Below are 9,169 nucleotides of genomic sequence, written 5' to 3' on the forward strand. Positions count from 1 at the left end.
GAAAGGGGAAAGAAAAGAACCCACCTCTGCAAAATAAGAGTCTCTTATTTTTAAAAAAAAACTGTAAAGAGCTCTGCTGCTCTCCCGCTCTCATCCTTACCCCAGAAGAAAAGGATTGCTGGGTTGTGTTATTGTTGTTTTCCTTAATTAGATAATAAAAAGACAAAGAGGTATGCCTCTGGAACAGAGACAGTACAAGTTCGGGAGAGGAAGAGGAAGTTTCTATGGCATCTACTGTTGTCTGCCCAGAAGTAGCGCTCTCTAGCTTGCTTCTGGCAACACAATCCCTAGTATGTTTTCAAAGAAGTAAGTCTCGCTGAGTTCCACGGAACTCAGACAAGATCGATATAGTAATATTGCTTCCAGGTAGACAGTTAATAGTGCATTTCGTTTGGTGGCTTGGAGTAAGAACGAAGGTTGAAACAAGGCTTTATTTATTTGTTGCAGAGGACAACGCCAGTCCACTTTGAGATGATACGCTTGACGCAAAGCGGATGATAGCCTCGACCTCTAAAACTAGTCGGTGGTGATGCTGCAATCCTATGCCCATTTTATTGGGAGTAAGCCCCCTGGGTCTTCCTTCTGAGTTGACATGTATAGGATTGTGTTGGCGTGACCAGCTTTAACCGGGTTGTGGGTTTATGTAGCCGGTTTATGACTTATCCTCCCCGCTGGCCGGGTTCCTGCTTTTCCCTAATCCTGACCTGCGCCCTCTCCTCCATCTCTAGTTTGAGGACACGGACCCCTCTAGGGTCAGTGCTGGCGCTTTTATTTTGGTTGGGACTATGTTGTGGGGGGCGGGTGGACTCCCTCTCACGGAAGCTGGGGAGAGCTGAGCGAGGCGAACTGTGTGTGCTCTTCTGTTTGGTTTTGCGTCCTCACTATAGCAACCAACAGTGGGCTGACAAAAATGCACCCTCTCTGGACAATGGGCCGGCCTCCGTGTTTGCCTCCCTTCCCTTCGTCGGCGTCCTCCTCCTCCTCTTCCAAATCCTAGCAAAGAAGAAACACACTCCCCCCCTGCCTCCGCTCAGTCCCCGAGCCATTTTAACAATCTTCACAGCGCTCCTGAAACAGAGCAGGGGAGGAAGGGGGGGTGTTCCTAATTTTACAGGCTGTCTCTTTCTCATCATCAACACACCCACTACCTGAGATGCACACCCGTGGCAAAGTACCCGCGAGTAACACACTCAGGCAATGTACAGTTGGCTTTTGCGGCGATTTGCAACCTCGACCCTTCCTTACACTGAACGGGCTCGAAACGTGCTTAAGGCTGCAGTCCTGTTCAGTACTGAAAAGTAACTTCGAGAAGCCACGCTTAGAATCGCAGTGCGCAGACCAGATGAGGCTGGTTCCTCCTGTAATACTCAGCAGGGTAAAGTCAGTTTAACCGGTTCTAGTTAGCTGTACTTGACAACTTTGTGCATCTCTCCCAGTCTTCTACGTGCATAATATGACTTCAAGTAGGCCACTGGCCCAGTCACTGAGTTTTGCGTTTATATGGAAAGCACAAGGGCCGCAGTCCTGTTTGCATTTAAAAACTTGGGCGCTGCAAGAGGATCAGAGCCGTCCCCTCCTTTTAACGTGACATGATTTACGCATCGGTCTCTGTTTTGTTTGGTTCACAAAGGAGATCGAGGGGGCACATGCCATAAAAAAAAAAGCCAGAGAGAGCGCGAGAGGAGAAATAAATGACGCCCACCACCGAGTTCATTGGAACTGTCTTCGCAGTGAGCGTGTTTAGGGCTGTCTGGGCTGCCACTGTTCATTAAAAGCTTTGAGTGCGGTAGCCCCGTCTTGGCTTTTGCATTTAACTTCTGCTGCACTATCACAGAAGTGCGGTGGGTTGCATTTCTGTTCAAGATTTTGCCCCACTCCCAAGAAAAGAGTAGCCAGCATCTTCTTTTTGAATTCCTAACATCATCATTATCGTTATTATACGGCCAAATATGCTTATTATACGGCCAAATATGCGTAAGTTTCAGTGTCGCTGGCTTTGGGCCTTCCTCGTCCTTCCCCTCACCCCCCTTCCAAGCATAACCTGACCAAGCCCCGGTTCTTTTCTGGGGAGGAATCCTATCACCACTGGCATGGAATCCACTGCTTTCTCCTTTCCCCTTGGATAAAGTGAAGCACAGGAAACAGAACAAGTCACTTGAGTGCTGCTTTATTTTGTCTCTCTGTGCATCTTCGTCCTTCCCCCAACTCGCCATTCACGGAAACATAAGAACATGTAACCTGTTCAAGGAAGAATAATTTCCCTGAGTCATGTAGAATAAGAAAGAAATCCTTTCTGAGCTGCATGTATCCCCCCCTCCTCCTTTAATCCTCTCTTAGGAAAATAACAACTTCTTTAGTTGTCAGGGGGAAGCCGGCATGATGGAATAGTCTCCCCCACACCCACCCACACCACCACACATCGCACACGATCAGGAGTGGAAAGGAGGACGTCCTAAATACAATGCATAAAGTTTTTATACTATAACCTTTTAAAAGTGCATGTGCAGCGGGGTAGATTTCACAAATGCCTTGGGTAGACTCTGCTAATGGCAGAATATACTGAGATCTGCTTTTGTCAGAAGTATTTGGGATACATCCAGTAATTTTAGGGACAGATGCAATCTATAACATTCCAAATTTTAGGGAAAGTTTCCGCGGGTAATTTAAGGGCCACAGGTAATTTGAAATAAGATTCATGAAACCCGAAGATGGATGTGTGAGGCATGCATCTTCAAACAGTCTGTTAAAAAAGAATAAGGTTTCTCGTGAAAATCTTCCTACACCAGCTTAAACAGAAGCTTTGAGTGATCGTTGCAGTCCCTCTATAGATTATTCACCTACTTGCCTGCCAAAAGAAATCCCCTTTAACTCACATTGTTAAAGGGGAGAGGGAAGAGTCACTTTAACAACAAAGCCTTTGGAAACGACATCGCATACAAATAAACTCTTCTCCACCAATAAATAGCATCTTGTCTTCTGTCTGAAATTTCAGTACAAACAAGCGACATTAGTTCTGAGTACAGGATTCGCCTCCCAGCCTGATGGAAATTGTCCCCCTTCATTTTCCCCCTTCCCTTCGCTCCCCCCCCCAAGGCCTCATATTCACCACTCCAAATTTAGCAGCATTCCTTTGATAAATTACTCAAAGTAATCCCTGAAACAGCTAAAGTCTGACTGGTTGACGTTCTGTTAGAAGTGTTCGTAGTGGTATCTGCCTATAAAATATTCACTTGCGGACTACAAAGGGTGGATCATTTTTAATGACAAGATTCAGAACCGGAGGATGAAGCAGGGATGGGGTGAGGAGGGTGGGGAAAAGAGACTAATATCCTGGAATTCAAATCACTAATTTCAAGTACTGAACGCAGAACATTCTATCCTGCTTGTTTGAAACAGCGAGGCAGATAAAATTTGGCAGTCAGCTTAGGAGTTGTCAGCGGAATACTAGTTGGAGGAGGGAAAGTGATAAATCTTCAGCGTTCCCCCTCTCAAACTTTTCATGGGCTGGGTGGGAGGGGGAAGAATCCTTCTCTTTTCTGTCTTCTGGGGATATCGATACTGTGGCAAGTAAGTTGGCCTTTTTGTCTGAGGGAGGGAGAAGCCCGTTCAAATGGTGAGCGTGGGAAGTGTGACCGCGCGCAATCAGAGTTATCAATTTCTGTCCATTCTGTTTAGGCTTCTTAGTTAAATCATGTGTTTGTTACAGCCACCCGAAGGAGCCCCGACTTGAAAGTGTAGCTTTTCAGTCATCTTATAAATGCATCCCTGAGGCTGCAGCTCTTGCGGCTTGAAGGCAGATTTCATTAAAACAGCCCAGCTGCCTCTTTGTGCCAGATCGGATTCTTCAAGCGATCACTTGTGAAGCCCCGGCTTCGGAGAGGGGCGCTTTTTTCCCCTTCCCCCTTCCTTCCTCCTCTTCACCCCCCCCTCCGCCCCCCGCGTTTCTTTTTCTGGTCCTTCTGCGTAGGCCCTTAAAAGTTGAAGTTTCATTCATGTGTTGTTGGGGTCTCTCGCTCTCCACTAAATCAGGCTCATTCGAGCCCCAGTGGAAAAAGCTCCGCCAAAGCGCAGGATTGAATGGTTCCTCGTATCGAAAGGTTAAAAGGGAACAAGATCAAAACAGCCCAGGCTCACAATAGTTACATTAAATGCGTCCTAGGCTAGCACATGTGCGTGCACACATCTCCAGGCTCGGCCTTTGAATTGGAGGGGGGAGGGGAGAAGGGAGGGGAGGGAGGAGCAGCAGCAGCAGTGCCTGTGTGCGTCCATCCGTACTGGGCTGTATTACAGCTTCTTCACACCTTAAGCCCATGGTATGGGTGCTATGTCCATGTATTTTAGGATCAAGGGGTAAAAGCGGCAGGGCAAGGGGCGTGGGAGAGTGGGGAGGTCGCACGATCCTATGCAGGTTCGAATGGGCGCTAGTCCTACGGAGTTCAGCGGGGCTTAGTCGCCAAGCAAGTAGACACAGAATTTCATACATTTCCCCCTAAGAGGCATGTGTCAGCTGCAAAGTTTTCATTTCTATGCATTAGTGGAAGGAAAGGGCTGTGAGAAGGGGGGAAGGGTTGAGGGGGCAGCCTGCCTCAATATGGAAGACTTTTTAAGATGGTAAGGTCTAACTGGATCAATTCAATCTGTGTGTTGCTTAGGAAATTGCACTGCCTGAACCCAAGTGGATTGCTGTTTTTGTTTTCTGTTAGTCCAGAAGTACAATTAAAGTTTTCATGGCATTTATCTGTGATCAGCAGATGAATCGATAAAGCTTAACAAACTCATTGTCGGTGTCCTGTTGGGATGGTTGACAAGTGAGCAGGGGAACCGTGTTGGATCCCAATCTGTTCGTGGGTGCCTGAGCCACCACAAAATCTTGCTCGAAATGTCTCGAGTGTTTTCTGTTTGTTGGTTGGTTGGTTGTTTCAAATCATTTTGTATCCTGTGTCTTCCTTCTCCCTGCAAGAGAAATTTAGGGTTTGCTGTGAGTGATTCAGTGTTTGCCCACTTAACCAATGGGAGATTTCACAACCCCAGCTGACAACAGAAGCCTGAAATTCACACAAGGTCCACCTCTGGAACTGCTTTGATTTTGATCCTGCGCTCCCGGTAGGATCAGCCCCTGGAGCCCACCTTTGAACGGGACCTTCTACGCGCGCAGACACACACACACCATTCGACGTCGTCCCCCTCTCTATCTTTCTGTGTATGTCCTTTTTTCCCCCTCCTATGGAGAATATTCTCAGGGAGCTATACTGGAATGAAGGAGATATCAAGGAGGCCTGTCAGTTCAAAGCTTTTTAAGGTTTGTTTGAAAATCCTCTTCCCGTCAAAGTAAGCAGCCCTAGTATTTGAACAGCTGCTTTGAACAGTGATGGGCGGGAAGGAGAAGAAGGACTGAGCTGAATGAAGAAAGAAAGAAAGAAAGAAAGAAAGAAAGAAAGAAAGAGGGGGAAAAGGGAGAGAGAGAGAGAGAGAAACCCATTGCAGCGTCTCTGCCCAAGACATCGCCTCACCTTCAACCTGCTTTTCTGTGGGCAGAGAAAAGGAAATAAAGGCTCCGGGGACCTCTAATCCATCCAGGGTCAGCGCAGAGACAAAAGGGACAGGCACATGAATGTCTCTTTCACACTCCCAGCGCGTGGACCCAAACCGCTTCCAAGGACCCGCTCGGCCCGTTCCGAACTGAACGACGGAGTCTCCGGTTCTTGAAACCGCCCCCTCCCCGCCTGCCCGCCGCCCGCGCTCTGTGCTCCCTCGGCTGCTGCGCCCTCCCCCGCCCTGCAGTCAGACAACCGAAGCTCCTTTGCTGCTTCCAGCGGCGGCGGCTTCTTCCTCCGCGGACACAGAGAGAGGGAGGGAAGGGAGGGAGAGGGAAAAGCGAGCGAAGGATGCTTATAAGAAACAATATTCATGACCGGGATAAGCAGAATGATGGAGACGAGGAGGCGGGACTTCTGCTTCTGGCGCCTCCCGAATTTCACCCACTTGCGCTCTGAGCACTTCCCCGCTGGGGAAATTCATAGAAGATGTTGATTTCGTCGGTGTACTGTAGGGTGGGGGAAGGCAGGAAGGGGCTAAGAGGGGATAACGATGCATGAAGGAAAAGGAAACTAACCTTTTTCTTCGCCCGCCCTTTTTTTTTAGGGCAACATACTCTTGTTTTATTTACTTATTTTTACCATTCCGTGTTAAGCTGCTCTTTCTAACGTGTGTATGTGTGTGTGGCACGCAGTGGCCTCGTCCAAGGATTTGCAGCAGCTGGGCTGTTCCAGGAGGGGGGCGGAAAAGTTAAGCCTGACAATTTAGTCGTCCTGTCCTGGGACGAAAACAAGATCCTGTTGCCCGAGCATCCCAGCTTGCCCAGCTTCCTAACAGCAACAGCTGCCTCTTTGCTTCCAACGCAGACAAATGTGCACACGCACGCACACGACTGACTTCCCTCCTCCTCAGCGGGAAGAGGAGGACTAATTTCACGTGGCTAGTTAAAGTGTTGACCGGGAATAGGGGGGGGGAGGGGTGCCGCTGGCCGCTTTCCACTAATGCCAGGGGTGGGTTGGCCTGTTGGGAGATCTCTCTATTCAAGTAGACTGTCAGAGAACTCGGTGGGAGATGCGCCTAATAAGAGGCCATGGAAGGAGAAACTCACCCCCCACACCATCTTGGCTTTCAACCCGCACTCCTGAAAGAAATCCTTGCAAACACCGGGCAGAACTGAGAAGAGTGCTTCCCTATTCCAAAACTCCTTTAATTGCGCAAACACACTTTGCTTGTTTCCACTGACTTTCAGTGGTTCAAGACTGCACATCGTGTTCACTTAAAAGCACTTCAGTATGGTGTTTGGGAGGGACACTGGCCCAACTGCATTGTTCCTGTATGTTGTTCACAGCGTCCAGCTGCTTTGGGCTGATGAGAAACAGTACATAAGTGTTAACAAAGTAAACTGGGGCGAGCTGGGGGAGGGGGAGAACTTCGGTGTATTCTTGTTAAACCCCCCTAAACTATACGGTCAAATTCTACCGCAGCTCCGAACTATTGCTCCTGAAACAGCAAGGAGCGTTAAGGTAGCCTAAAAGGCTATGGCATAAGCTTTCCTGTGCTAGATTCCACTTCATCAGATGCATAGAGTACAACCCTAAATTGGCAGGCAGCTATACACACAATGGAGTGGGGCGAGATATGCCTCCCGATCCCGGATGAAAGTGGTCCAGGAAAGCTTATGCTATAATAAATCTGCTGCAGCGCAATCCTATACATGTCCAGTCTGAATGCCCTTCAGTTCAGTTGGACTTAATCTCAGCTGAATGTGTAGAGGACTGCAGCCTGGTTAATCTGGTTGTTGATGTAGCACAGACTGCTATTCTGTGGAAAGGCTGCGGTGAAAGTTATGGTATTGTATAGATATGATTGCATTAAATTTGTTCGAAGAAAACCAAATGTTTGCAATCCTGAAAAGTCTCGAGTAAAGACTTTCTCCCATATAACTTGCATATAAAGACGCCAACCCGCGTAAGTTCTTTTCTTCCCCTTTCTTAGAATCTAGCAAAGTGGCCAGGCCAGGCCAGGCCACAGCCGTGATGTGCACCCCTTACAACATGGGTAGGCAAACTAAGGCCCGGGGGGCAGATCCGGTCCAATCGCCTTCTAAATCCGGCCCGCGAACGGTCCGGGAATCAGCATGAGTAGAATGAGTAGAATCAACATGAGTAGTATTTAAAATGTATCTCTGGGTTATTTGTGGGGCCTGCCTGGTGTTACATGAGTAGAATGTGTGCTTTTATTTAAAATGCATTTCTGGGTTATTTGTGGGGCATAGGAATTCGTTCATTTCCCCCCCCAAAAAAATATAGTCCGCCCCCCCCCCACAAGGTCTGAGGGACAGTGGACTGGCCCCCTGCTGAAAAAGTTTGCTCACTCCTGCAACAAGCTAACCCCTTGAGTAATTTATGTACGTTGACTTGTATAAGGTGACTTACCTAAGACATACATAAATTGAAGGAGACTTGCTTCCAAATTCAGGAGCGTGGTAGTCAGTTATGATCCTGTGCACACTTCCTCGAAAGTGTGAGACGTTCTACAGTGGAACGGACTCTCAGGAGAGGTGGCGGACTCTCCTTCCTTGAATGTTTTTAATCAAAGGTTGGATGGCCATCCCGTCATTTATGTTCAAGTTGAGATTCTTGCATTAAAAGAGGTTGGACTAGATGACACTTGGGACCCCTTCCCACTCTACAATTATATGATTCAATGTTGCATTGACACAAAGTATGACTGACTGGCTTCCAGGTGAACTGGCAGCTAGTTGGTCTGAAAGTACTGAAGCCTTCCTACAGCCCTTGCTGTGTCCAGAACCTCTCTCTTCCTGTCCGTGTGTATCCTGTTTGTGGAACCTCTTGCTTGCCTGTGCAGACGCCTCTCTCGCGCAGAGAAATGTTTCCAGCCAAATAGCCTTCGCTAGGATAATGAATCATGAATAGAAAAACCTTCTGAGAAAAGCTACTTCTCGCTAGTGATGCTAGTAAATCTCCTCCCCTTCCTGCCCTGGTGTGGTATTTCGGGTAAGAGTGTACATTGAGTCCATTCTCTGACCTGGTTGAGTTTGGTCGTAGCACAGCAAAGCTCTGGCTTCTCAAATTGGGGCTCTAACTTGGAGTTCCAGCGAAGTCTGGTGCCAAGTGCCCCTTATTTTAAGGCGAAACCCAGCGTGGTCACAGAACACCACGTATGGTTCTGTCGTTGCTAAACATTCCGGCCCCTTAGACCTCAGCTCAGAAGCTGCAGCATAGCTTTAGCAAAATGCTTTTGCAAATGTTGGCAAGGATGTTATTTACTCTTAAGAGAACCACACTGGAGGATGGGCCAATCAGCATCACGATGCATCTAAAGTTGTGGGGCGACACATGGGCTTAAGACCTACATCGATGGACTTATGGGATTTTGTTTTGTTTCCATAAATGTGCTTAACTGGGGAGGGGGCGATAGCGGGGCGGGGGTTGTCCCATTCCCTCTCGCCTTTTCGTAAGCTCCTGCCCGAACAACAGAAAGAAAGAAAGGAAAGAGAAAAGTTGCAGGTCTGTAAACATACTGGTGATCCCCAGGGAGTGAGAGCCTCGGCGATTCTGCGAACAATAGCAGTTGGCTTTGCCTCCGCGATTTGCAAAGTGTTAAGCCTTGG

Source organism: Podarcis raffonei, chromosome 3, assembly GCF_027172205.1.
Source record: "Podarcis raffonei isolate rPodRaf1 chromosome 3, rPodRaf1.pri, whole genome shotgun sequence".
NCBI classification, from domain to species: Eukaryota; Metazoa; Chordata; class Lepidosauria; order Squamata; family Lacertidae; genus Podarcis; species Podarcis raffonei.